The following is a 13924-nucleotide window of genomic DNA, read 5'->3' as shown; positions in this document are numbered from 1 at the left end:
TTTTTCCACATTTTGTTATATTACAGCCTTATTCCAAAATGGATTAAATTCATTTTTTTCCTAAGAATTCTACACACAACTCCCCATAATGACAACATTAAAAAAGTTTACTTGAGGTTTTTGCAAATTTATTAAAAATAAAAAAATTGAGAAATCACATGTACATAAGTATTCACAGCCTTTGCCATGAAGCTCAAAATTGAGCTCAGGTGCATCCTGATTCCCCTGATCATCCTTGAGATGTTTCTGCAGCTTAATTGGAGTCCACCTGTGTTAAATTCAGTTGATTGGACATGATTTGGAAAGGCACACAACTGTCTATATAAGGTCCCACAGTTGACAGTTCATGTCAGAGCACAAACCAAGCATGAAGTCAAAGGAATTGTCTGTAGACCTCCGAGACAGGATTGTCTCGAGGCACAAATCTGGGGAAGGTTACAGAAAAATTTCTGCTGCTTTGAAGGTCCCAATGAGCACAGTGGCCTCCATCATCCGTAAGTGGAAGAAGTTCGAAACCACCAGGACTCTTCCTAGAGCTGGCCGGCCATCTAAAAACTGAGCGATTGGGGGAGAAGGGCCTTAGTCAGGGATGTGACCAAGAACCCGATGGTCACTCTGTCAGAGCTCCAGAGGTCCTCTGTGGAGAGAGGAGAACCTTCCAGAAGGACAACAATCTCTGCAGCAATCTACCAATCAGGCCTGTATGGTAGAGTGGCCAGACGGAAGCCACTCCTTAGTAAAAGGCACATGGCAGCCCACCTGGAGTTTGCCAAAAGGTACCTGAAGGACTCTCAGACCATGAGAAAGAAAATTCTCTGGTGTGATGAGACAAAGATTGAACTCTTTGGTGTGAATGCCAGGCGTCACGTTTGGAGGAAACCAGGCACCGCTCATCACCAGGCCAATACCATCTTTACAGTGAAGCATGGTGGTGGCAGCATCATGCTGTGGGGATGTTTTTCAGCGGCAGGGACTGGGAGACTAGTCAGGATAAAAGGAAAGATGACTGCAGCAATGTACAGAGATATCCTGGATGAAAACCTGCTCCATAGCGCTCTTGACCTCAGACTGGGGCGACGGTTCATCTTTCAGCAGGACAACGACCCTAAGCACACAGCCAAGATATCAAAGGAGTGGCTTCAGGACAACTCTGTGAATGTCCTTGAGTGGCCCAGCCAGAGCCCAGACTTGAATCCGATTGAACATCTCTGGAGAGATCTTAAAATGGCTGTGCACCGACGCTTCCCATCCAACCTGATGGAGCTTGAGAGGTGCTGCAAAGAGGAATGGGAGAAACTGGCCAAGGATAGGTGTGCCAAGCTTGTGGCATCATATTCAAAAAGACTTGAGGCTGTAATTGCTGCCAAAGGTGCATCGACAAAGTATTGAGCAAAGGCTGTGAATAGTTATGTACATGTGATTTCTCAGTTTTTTTATTTTTAATAAATTTGCAAAAACCTCAAGTAAACTTTTTTCACATTGTCATTATGGGGTGTTGTGTGTAGAATTCTGAGGAAAAAAATGAATTTAATCCATTTTGGAATAAGGCTGTAACATAACAAAATGTGGAAAAAGTGATGTGCTGTGAATACTTTCCGGATGCACTGTATATATATATATATATATATATATATATATATATATATATATATGTATATGTATATGTATATGTATATATATATATATATATATATATATATATGTATATATATATATATATATATATATGTATATATATATATAGTGGAACCTCGGTTCACAACCATAATCCGTTCCAAAACTCTGGTCGTAAACCGATTTGGTCGTGAACCGAAGCAATTTCCCCCCATAGGATTGTATGTAAATACAATTAATCCGTTCCAGACCATATGAACTGTATGTAAATATATTTTTTTTTAAGAACAAATATAGTTCCTTAAACCATAGAATGCACAGCGTAATAGTAAACTAAATGTAAAAACATTGAATAACACTGAGAAAACCTTGAACAACAGAGAAAACTAACACTGCAATAGTTCGTGCTATAGCACTACCAACCGCTGGCTAAAAACACTTTTTTTTTAATGAGTTTTAAGCACAGGGAAAAAATGAACATTTGAAAAAATCCGTAATTTAATAAACCACCAAGAAAAGTAACATTGCAACAGTGCACACTACGAACTGATCGCTGTAAACAGAAGTGAAAACAAAATCAAGCCCAGTGCATTCTTTAATTGCCTTCCTACCTTATGTGTCCAGCTCTCTCTCTCGTACTGCCTGTGTATGTGCGTGGCTCTCTCTCTCGCACTGCCTGTGTGTGTGCGTCTGTCTCTCTCTCACGCTGCCTCTGTGTGTGTGTGTGTGTGCGTGTGTGTGTCGCGCGCTCTCTCGCTCTCTCTCTTGCTCACTGCACAGGAAATGCACAGGGACAACATGTACAAACCAAAAGGGAAACTGGCTTATTCGTATACCGAGTGTGTGGTCATGAACCGAGGCAAAAGTTTGGCGAACTTTTTGGTCGTAAACTGATTTGTACGTGTACCGAGACGTTCGTGAACCGAGGTTCCACTGTGTGTATATATATATATATATATCTATATATATATATATATATGTATAGATTTACGTTGGGTTTTTTCTATCCTTTACTTGAACATTCTGGTTGATTTTGCGACTTCTCTCATTGAGCTAAGTATCACAGTTATTTGTGCAAATCTGAGAGAGAGGCTGTGGGCCGAGGGAAGGGGGGCGGGGCCCTCCTCACTCTCGCACCATCCTCCGTTTGAGTCAGTCTACCTCTCACAACGTGTTGGAGCATACCTTACTTCCACTTAGCTAGCAATACCTGTTTGTTTAGCAGACATTATCATCTAGAGATTGTTAAGGAGTAACGTTTGACGTTTTTGCGAGAGACATCAGAGCTACGTATGTGTTAGAGGGTAGCTGCTGATTTCCAGAGATATCAAGGCCTGTTGGAGCTGGACACAATCCAATACAATGCCAATGTTTGATGTTGGAGCGTACCTACCTTCTGCTTGGCCAGAATTACATTTTTATTTATTTTTTTATTGATTTTTAAAGTTTATTCTGTTTCACTACTACATGGGCGGAGCTGTGGGGACAGCTAGTCCTGAATAAACAATACAGACCCAAAACCAAAATAAACTTTCCACTAATGAAGTTTATCCCATAAATGAAAAGTAAAGGGTTGAGAAATTATGCAAAAAGTTCTCGAAAATTAGCTGCAAGGCTGCTATTTCAATTCACACCTGCAGCATTTCAATGTAGCACACAGATTGTGTAAACTGGGTCAGTTAGTACTTTCACTGCACCAATATAATGCTTTTGGTCTTAATTATTGAGCAGTGCCCAATAGTTCATCCTCTGATAGTTCAACTGTTTTTAGGGTGCAAGTTTAGGATGCAAAGGTGAAAGTATTAAAGCTTTCTTTTATCTAAAATCTCTTATGTTCCCTCCTTGACACATTGTAAGAATTTTGAAGTGGCAATAGCTGGGAAATAAGAAGCTGAGGATGTCAAAATAAGAAAATATCACCTAGTGTAGCTCAACCTTTCTGTTAGAAATCTAGCCTCATTGTTAGAAACATGCAAGAAAGTAAAACAGGAGGCCATACCTCCAAATGAAAAAAGTGTTCAGCATGCTCTGATAGAAATTGCAAAAACATTTACAAAAGCAAAAAAGAAAGATGATTTGGTAGCACAATTGAAAGCCATTATGACAATCAGAATAGTTTACAATATTTATAATATAACTTTGTTCTCAAATCAAATTTTATAGGAGAAAATGGCCTTATCAACCATGTGGCATCACAGTATAACATACATTTTTGATGTGAGATCATCAGAGAAACAAAACAGTTTGGAGAAATAAAAATAAACAAAAATATTAAAAAGGAAATTGTCTGAACACGACATCATGTAGTTTTAGGATATCTTAATGAATGTAATGCAAAGAAATAATGCAGTCATCCATGTTTAGATCACTTTTTCTATTATATGTTCATGCTGTGCCTGTGCCTCTCCTAGATTCATTAAGTGCAGGTCACACTCATTCACACTGGGCCCAGTTTTATTTGCTAATCAACTTAACATATATATATTTAATGATGTGGGAAGAAACAGGATTAACTGGAAACAAACTCTTCAAACACAGAAATAATGTGCAGACTCCAGTGATTTGGTTGGGATACAAACCCAGGGTCCTGTTGATGTGAGGTAATGGCACTACCTACAGGGTGATGCACAAAAAACTTGCTCCGTTCTCAATAAGGTTACCCACCCTAGTTTTGGCAGCAGAAAAAAATATCTGGGGAGGTCTCTAGCATTTCCTATTGGTAGTTCTATTTCATGTATGATTTTTTTGGAGAGAACATATGTTGTATTCATGGGAATAGCATACTCCAGTTGTGGAGCTGCATTTTCATACAGGCTCCTTCAAGCTGACAACATAATGTCCTGTTCTGCAAATGGTGAAAACTTGCCATACTACTGATTTTGTTTGTAATGTACCAAAACTAAGAAATCCTGCTTTCCATACCTTAGAGGTTATTGCTGACAGTGTGGATTGCATAGAAAGAAGTCCTCATAAGCTGACGGGGCAATTATCACAACAGACAGAGATGTTATGAAGGCCATGTCAGCATGTACTGCACAATTTGAGGCTGAAATGTCATCATTGTGTAAGGACTAAGGACACATGATAAGAACACACCTGAGACCTTGGGTGAGCTGAAGAACACCTTATGCCAGAAGATTAACAACATTTCAGTTACTTAACTCAGGTGTATTTTTATGAACGGGTTACAGCATACAGATCTGCCAGTGGGGATCATTTCCTACATAGTCTTTAAAATGGTCAATAAAATTATTGAATAAAATTCTCTAAATATAATTAAATAACAAAAACATTGCAAATCAAATGTGAAGTTTGTTAGATTTTTTATTGCTGATAAAACTCTTATTGATATTGACACTAAGACCAGGCAACTATTGTAAGTCACTGTGCAGCCCATCATTAAAGACATATTAAAATAAAATGTTTTGCACAAACTGATCTATAGCTTTTCTTGATTATTATGTCATCTTCAAAAAAATAAATTAAAAGGTGACTGAGATTACAAACAATGTCGGGAAAATACAGCATGCAAATGGCTTAAAATTTGAATAGACAAACCGGATAGTAGCATAAGTGAAAGGCATTGCTAATATCCATCCATCCATCCATTTTCCAACCCGCTGAATCCGAACACAGGGTCACGGGGGTCTGCTGGCACCAATCCCATCCAACACAGGGCACAAGGCAGGGAACCAATCCCGGGCAGGGTGCCAACCCACCGCAGGACACACACAAACACACCCACACACCAAGCACGCACTAGGGCCAATTTAGAATTGCCAGTCCATCTAACCTGCATGTCTTTGGACTGTGGGAGGAAACTGGAGTGCCCGGAGGAAACCCACGCAGACACGGGAGAACATGCAAACTCCACGCAGGAAGGACACAGGAATCGAACCCAGGTCTCCTAACTGCAAGGCTACCACTGCGCCACCGTGCCGCCCATTGCTAATATATATATTGTAAATTAATGTTATTTTTGGCCAAATTACAGATATAATGTATTTCAGATAAATTTGAAAGCAAGTCGAGGAAATGAAAATGGGACAAATACAACATAAAACGGTAAAAGCGTGCAGTACCGCGTGTGCTAATTCCTGGCAGGGTGCTCACTAGAATGAATCTGACATCATTCTAGGTTATTGTGCATGCAAAGCACAATCGTATGTATCTGACAATTCAACCGTTATGGTATTCACACTGGCAGTTATCAGTTATCTGATTTTGGTTTTGAGCAAGTCAGCATTTAATGATTAAATACTCATTGCCAAGTTAAATTGATGTTGAAATTGCTCCATTATTTATTATATCCTTGCTGAAAAGAAGCATGCAAAAATGATAATTTACACTGATCAATACATCAAGCAATTCATAAATAATGCAGATATTCTCTGCTCTCCACTCACCAGATAGACTGCTAACTGAATAATTATTTGTGCCTATAGCTGTTATAAAATGATTACCACAAGTAAGGTTCCCACAAAAACACTAGATGAAAACTGATGAAATTGTGCTTGACAACTTGATTTTTTCACCTTGAAAAGAAAAATCATAGTCTCAGAAACGTTAGAGTAGAGCCGCAAACATTATGGGGTATGCATAGAAATCATTTTCTTTATTGGTGTTCTGTTAATGTTATGTTCTGACTTATATACAAGAATGGATGACTACCATGAGATGTTCTGATCTCATCACTCAGCAGAAAGTGTTATTTTGACTTTTGTATTTTTCCCAGATATTTTTTTTTAATATTCACTATTCTCTAGATTGGTGGCACACTGAATAACACAATTGCCTCAGATCTTAAATCCTGGATTGCACTTCAATGCCCAGATGCTGTCTGTATGGAATATCGATCTTCTTCCTTTGTCTGCAAAGGATTTTTTTTTTTGGTACTCTATTCATCCTTCTACATTCCCACAGATATGCTGGTCTTTTATTTCAAAAAATTTAAATTGGCCTCTTTGTAGGTGTAAGCAAGACTACCAATTAGCTGGTGCCCTATCCAGGCTGTCTCCTGCCTTGCAACACTTCTGCTGGGACAGATTATGTCCCTTATCTGCCTGAACTGGATTAAATGGGTTCCAGAAAGTTATTATTATCTAGATGTTTTCATATACAGATCTTTACTGTTGAATTTTATTTTGAATAACTTTGTTAAATCTGAATTCTATGTGTAACAAATTTTGCTAGTCCAGCTATGATCTCATACCTGTACATCTCGGTAGTGTATAAGTACAAGACTAACTAGTAGTGAAAGTGAGGGCAGTGGCAAAATGATGTTAATGCAAGACAAAATACAAATTAATGTTTGGCAAATATCCCATGCTGACATTAAAATGGTTCAGCCTGAAGGTAATATAGTAGATACAGTGGCAAGAAAAAGTTATTGAATCCTTTGGAATTATCTGTACTTAAGTATAACTTTATCTTCAATTATGGTCTGATCTTCATCTAAGTTACAATAATGAACAAACACATTCTTGTTTAAATAATAAAGTACAAATTATTGTATTATTCTGGTACATATTGTATGCATAATTCAAACATACTGTGGTGAGTGAGCCACTGTCTTACACCCCAAAAACAGGAGGCTGAGTCACAATCTTCAGGATGATCAGCTTTATTAACAACCTCAAAGAGGAACAGCAAGCATTTTCATTGAGGTGGGAGCTACCACTCTATAACACATAAACACATCAAGCAAGCTTTGACTTCATTAGTTATTCTGCCTTGGCTCCCTCCTTCAGTCCAGGTACTGATAATCCTCCTCCTCAGGTTGATCCCGCTGCTGCGGATCCGGGATTGGGATCAGATTATTCTGAAGGAGAGGGGACAAAGAGAAAGTGGGCCAGGTCATTGCCCGAATTAAAATACTCCCTCGTATCAGCGATCAGTCCCTTGACAACGTACGCTCTGCCCAGAGAGCTGTGAGCATTGTCATAGGGATGAGTGTTCTATGGTGGACGGATGTTCTACTTTGTGACAGGGCCGCGAAGGTGCTGTTGAAGCAGGACGCGTAACGCAGCGAGGCCTATGTATACATCACAATACATTGGTGTTTTTTAAAATGTTTCACCTGTGAACCGCTAGTAGGCTAATGACTTCAACAAAAGCTAACTGGAGTCAGGGGTTGGAAAACCTGGAGTCAAACCAAAGAAACAAGACTATAGGTGAGGTTTAGCGCTACCTTGGCCTATATAAAAGACTTATACATTTTGAGTTTACTATTCACAAGAAGCATCTGCTGATGGCATTCTGCATGCCTTACAGAAAAGAGACCTCAAAAGACCTACAATCAAAAATTTTTAATTTGAACCACCTTGGCACTCCACAACACTATTAGGAAAATGTTTTATGGACTAATGAACCAAAAGCTGAATTGTTCAAGAAGGATATGTTGTGGAAAATGAATTCCCAAGTTTATCCTTAAGGATAATGTCAGTGTGTCTGAGCTGTAGCTCAGTAGAAGACAATGACCCTAAACATTGAACAGAATTAACTCAAAGAAAGAAAATGTACCTTTTGGGGTAGCCCAGTCAGAGCCCAGACCTTAACCCAATGAAGGTGCTGTGGAATGACCTCAAGAGAACCATTCACACCAGACATGAGCTGAAACAGTTCTGTAAGGAAGAGTGGTCTGAGATTTCTCCTAAATGTTAGTCAGGTCTGATCCACGGTTACTGGAAGTGCTTTTTTTGAGGTTATTGCTGCCAAAGGTTCAACTAGTTATTATATTAGAAGGATTCACTTACTTTCTCTACAGTATACTGTGAATGTTTGATGGGTATGTTCAATAAAGACATGAAAGATTTTAATTGTATGTGTGTAATTAATTAACTTAGGCATATTGTGTTTATCTATATTTGAGATTTAGTTGAAGGTCAGATCTCATTTTATGACTAGTTAATGCAGAAAGGAAGGTAATTCTAAGGGTTCACATACTTTTTCTTACCACTGTAAATATTGCTGTTGGAATTTTAACAAATTAGTGTCTGAGCTTGCTCTGGACTACACCCTTGGCCATTAATTTCATATGCCTCTGCTGTTCATCACATTCCAGCCTTGCCTCTCAATCACTGTTTCTGTGTAACATACAAGGTCATATAATTGAAGAGGAGTGTGTATGTAAGTGGGGCAAATTCTAAGCTCACAGCTGTATTATTATGTGTCTCTAATCCTTGATTAGTGTTTTGTGTTAGAGCTTTTCTTTGTCCTCTGTTTTTTTTCTTTTTTTTTTTTTTGCTTCTCGGCTTATTGTTCATTTCTGCCTCTGTGATTTGTAACTGCTTGTATCATGCTATTATCCTCTTTTTTGTATAAGGATTTTGCCCTTGGATAATAAAAATCATTTCATTGATCTCTTGGCTCCCAACCTCCGTTTTAGCCTCAGGTCTCTGACAAAATTATTTATTTGAATCCTCCTAGTGCTAGGCCGTTTGGGTTTTCATTTCTGCAGGTGTAAGCCTCAAAGGACTGACTGGTCAGTAGAAATGCAACAAGTATACCTTGCAACCAAAAAGTACCTTTAACTATGTTACCTGTCATACTTGATTGTTGTTAAAAGAAAAATCCTTGTCTTAGGTATCAAACATCCTTATTTTTACCACAGTTCAGATAAATGTTACTACATTGATAGGTGACTTTAAATTGGCGTAGCTGCGAGAAAGCATGCAGTAAAATAACATGCTGTTTAATTTAAGGTAGTTTTCAGCCCAGCTGAATGGCACTAGTAAGTGGTAAAACAATTCAGAATCAATCCTAAATATGGTCCCATGAAATATTTACTCTACTTACACAGTGCAGAAGGGTATCTATTGAGGACTAGAACTGCTGGGCAGAGGTACTTCCACAAAGGGAGAAGGACTTATCTCAGGGGCAAGACCATACACGGCCATAGTAACAGGAGAAAATAGGTTCTGGGAGTAGCAGCATATATTTTATAGCACAAGAGATGCCAAGGACTGGCAGCTTCACTATTTATAGTGAGTACTTCAGAGGTAGTAACTCCAAGGGATCCAATTTTAGCATTTTGTATGTGGATTCTTGCTGTATAGGTGATCTGTGGGTTACCTGCTGCTTCAAACAATAGCTAGGGCTCAGGATTGCAATATCACTTGAGACTGCAAGAGGTGGAGGTCCTCAGGCATTCAGAGAGCATTTCTGGCCTTTCACATACTACTGGGGACTGCTCCAAAAGCAGACCCAAACTGAGGTAGAAAGTCTGCTCTTGCTGTCTCGAAATTTGACCTTGGAGTTGTGTTGTGATTTGGGGCATGTCTTCACTGGTGGGATGGAAGATGAGCCAAAATTAAATTAGAGAGAGAGAGAGAGAGAGAGGATGGTGATAGTGAATGCATTCTGACATACGGATTAGGCTTGGGCAGCCATCACAACAGAAAGATTGGGCTTTGCCAATTAAGTTAGGCCCAAAGAAAGGAAGTGTTCAGAGGGAATTTTTATAGAGATGACAATAACCTGGAAGATGAAAGTACTATTAGGGAAGGGAAAATTCGTAGTTGGAGATAAAGCAGAATTCGTAAACCAGAGGGACAGCAAACTGGGCAACCATAAGAAGAAAGCTGATAAAAAAACAGAAAATCCTATAACTAATCTGGACTGATTATCTCTAACTAATGCTTACATAGGTTCTGAATTTTTTGAAAGAACCCAGCACTGGATAACAAATAACTCTGTGCTTCAATATTATACAGTCTATGAGTGATAATCATACATTTTGATAATGCCCAATCACACAGCTGGCAATGGATATTGTTGCTGTGTATAAACAATATAGTTTGGCCATCTAAAACCATTGGCAATCACAGCAGAAAAACTTCCAAGATGGTGCTGCAGTAACGCCACTGCCAAAACAATAAAATGAATAAATAATGGGAAAAAGAAGCAACATTTCTGAAAATGGTATAAATAAATTCTCTATAATACATAACTCAGAGTAATTATATACAGAGGCAGTAGATTTTATTATTTTCGTTTTTAAACTTGTACTGTATATACTACCTGTGTTAATCCCTTCCTCTTATTTTTTTTAAATATGCACTTTTATATTTTTAGCCTCCTTGACATTATTTTGGCATTTGGATGGTTGAGGGGATTTTCTTCTCATCCAAACCTTATATACATATGTTTTGTTTTTAAGATGAAAATACTTGTTAGGTGACTGAAGTAAGCATTGTATTTGAAGTCAGTGTGACATAAAACAAGAAGCATCATTTGGCAGTAATTCCAAGCAGAAAAAGTAAAGTAGGCAAGGGATTAGAATAAGGCTGGTTATGAAACATTATCCTTGCTGAAGAATTTTAGAGAGAAAGAAATAAAAGGAAAAGATGTAAAGGTTATGAGGACTTTATTTACAGTGTCTTTCTGTAAACAGAAAATGTACTAAAAGTGAAATGCATATTTACAGCCTTTGTAATTGTGTTAACATTTATAAAACAAAGAATTGCAAAGTTATAAAATAGTAGCCTTGATATTCACAGGTTTAACATTTAACATTTACTTCTTGGCACTTTTCACACCTACCTTCCTTGCAGTCAGTCCAGATAATGTTTATAGAATGAAGACACCTGGAAAAGCCCATGGAATTCTTTGTGGACAGGAAGGCTTCCTATTTCCTGCCTACACTACATTGTATCAGAGGGTCTTGGGCTATGTCCATACTGTTATTTTTTATCTTCAAATGCAGACATTAGTCACTGTTTTCACCTTTTCTCATACACTACCTAAACATTTTTAACTCCAAAAAATGGAAACTTTTAAAAACACTATCCAGAGTTACATACTGCTGGAAACACTGGTTTGACATTACAATGTGGATGGGCAAAAAGATAGACTTTTAACAATGCAGACACTAATCACCCTCTGATGTGTTTGTGCTTATTATGTAGCCTTTCCCTGATTGGTTGCTGCTCATTAGATCTCATTCCGATTGGTCACGCTTCACAGAAGAAAACCACATTCCAACAAAGAGGATAAAGAGGAGTTGCTTTCCATAGCACTTGTTGTGTTGCTTACCTGTATGCACCTGAGTTCCATTTTGTACAGTTTAAACACTGCATTCACGTGTAAAAGGCAAATAATTTGCTGGTTGCTTAAAATTTACAGTTTTGTGATAAATCTCATGGCTGGCAGTGTTACCATCCCTTAAAGAATTTTTCCGTCGATATGCACATGTTTAATGTAGGCAAACGTCTACGTCATATGAGTTTTCCGTCATTTTAGTCTGGTTGAAGATATTTAAATAAATGACATGAAAACTCTAGTGTGGACAGAGATTATTTTCTTTTAAATATGTATAAAATTAAAAAAGTAGCAGTATGGGTGTAACCTTGGTCTGATGATGTGCTGGTTTCTGAACTTCTAGAGCTGTCTATAAGTAAGAAGTTAAACAAGCATTAAAGATTCAACTAGGTGCAATTTTCTTCTCTAGTCCTCTTTGTCCTTCCATTACCGTATACCAAGAGGACTGAAGAATGTGGTTTTTAGCTGCAGGATCAAGTTGAAAAACTATTTCATCAGGAGTATGTGCCTCCTGTAGATTACAATTCAGATAAAAGATAGTTGGGCAGTCTTTTAGATTTTAGATTATGCAGACTGCAACAAATATTTCACAAAAAATAAACACATTCATCAAGATCTTGTCTTCAGGTCATGCTGATATGAGTTTGTCTTAAAACCCCAGTAGAGTCTGTGATGGAATGCCAATGTGTGTAGGACTGGCTCCTGCCTTTCACTGAGTTCTGCAGAGATAGCTGCCAGGTCTCTGTGCCTCTATAATGCAAACAAGTTCGAATAATGGATAGATGGGTGGATAGCCTGTAAAACGTTGCTTTGTGTTCTAAACAGAGTGTCTTTATTTTTCCAGCTTTTGTTCTTTGTATTGTTTAATTTCCAAAGACTATCAGCTTTTCATGTACCATATATTTTAGTGTAAGTGCATATTGATGTAATTTCAAAGACTTACAAGAGTCTCAAACTACTTTATTATTACATTTGCAAAGTGGATTACTCAATTAAGCATCTATCTTGGTTGTTTGAAAGGAGAATGTCTATACAGAGATTGCCCATTGTTGTAATTTTAACAGACAAAGAGATGAAGCAATTGTTTGTCATGAATGTCATTTCCACTGCTGCTTCTGTTCTTTCAACAGGGAGGTGTCAGTCAATGATAAGTTAAAAGCATTCATAATTACCATGTTCTATTGTACTAAGCTGAATTTATGTTATTTGCATAAAATACACCAGCATACATATTGCCATAAAGGCTAGCTATTAGAAATACATAATGATTTTCTACTGTATTAACCGTCTGATAGCATTAGTTTAGCCTCAAGCAGAAGGAAAGTTGTGGTCAAGATTGGTCAGAGCACAATAAGGAAAAAACTCATCTAATTCCACCATAGCATATTGTTTACTAGAGGCACTTAAGGTGCATTTATATTTTTTTTACCTCATGCTACTTTCAAACCAGTAGGCCTAGTATTTATATCAGACCCTCAAAGGCTTCAGCGCTATTAACTAGCCATTGCAAACTACTAACAGATCAAAGCATGAGGAAAAATATGAACAAAGCTCACTGTGACCTCTTTTACACTTGTTTTTGATATCAGGTAACATAACAAAGTTAAAAATTAAGGTGTCGGCTATATATGTTAGGCAATTTGCCATGAACATTTAATCAAGAAGTCCATTAATCTTTATTTCGTATACAGCATTTGAAAACTTTCAAAGGAATTAGGAATTACTTTACAATAGCCATGTGATCATATATTGGTTTAAGCACATTCAAGACTTGGATAGCTGTAAATTTATTTTCATTATTCATAAATATTTAACTTATTTAATCAATTATGACTGTTATTATAATTTAAGTCCTTAAAATAAAGATGTAGCTGATGCCTACTTAAAACCATGATTCCTTCAGGAAATTCCATAGTAGATTACTGAGGAGTGACACAATTTTATTTTTTTTCTTTTGTTAATCATTTTTGCTGGGTTTAACAACAAATTCGTGATGAAATACTCAGTTTAATTTTCCCTGTGACATCCGAGCTGCATTGTGCTATATATGATGTATGCAGATAGATAGATAGATAGATAGATAGATAGATAGATAGATAGATAGATAGATAGATAGATAGATAGATAGATAGATAGATAGATAGATAGATAGATAGATAGAGTAGTAGCCAAAGGTTTTAGCAGTGACACAAATGTTGAATTTTACAAAATTTGCGGCTTCAGTTTTTGTGGTGGCAATTCACATTGTTTATATAATATTGTGCAGAGT

The sequence above is a fragment of the Erpetoichthys calabaricus genome, chromosome 13 (assembly GCF_900747795.2).
Source record: "Erpetoichthys calabaricus chromosome 13, fErpCal1.3, whole genome shotgun sequence".
NCBI classification, from domain to species: Eukaryota; Metazoa; Chordata; class Cladistia; order Polypteriformes; family Polypteridae; genus Erpetoichthys; species Erpetoichthys calabaricus.
This window is presented reverse-complemented; position numbering follows the sequence as displayed.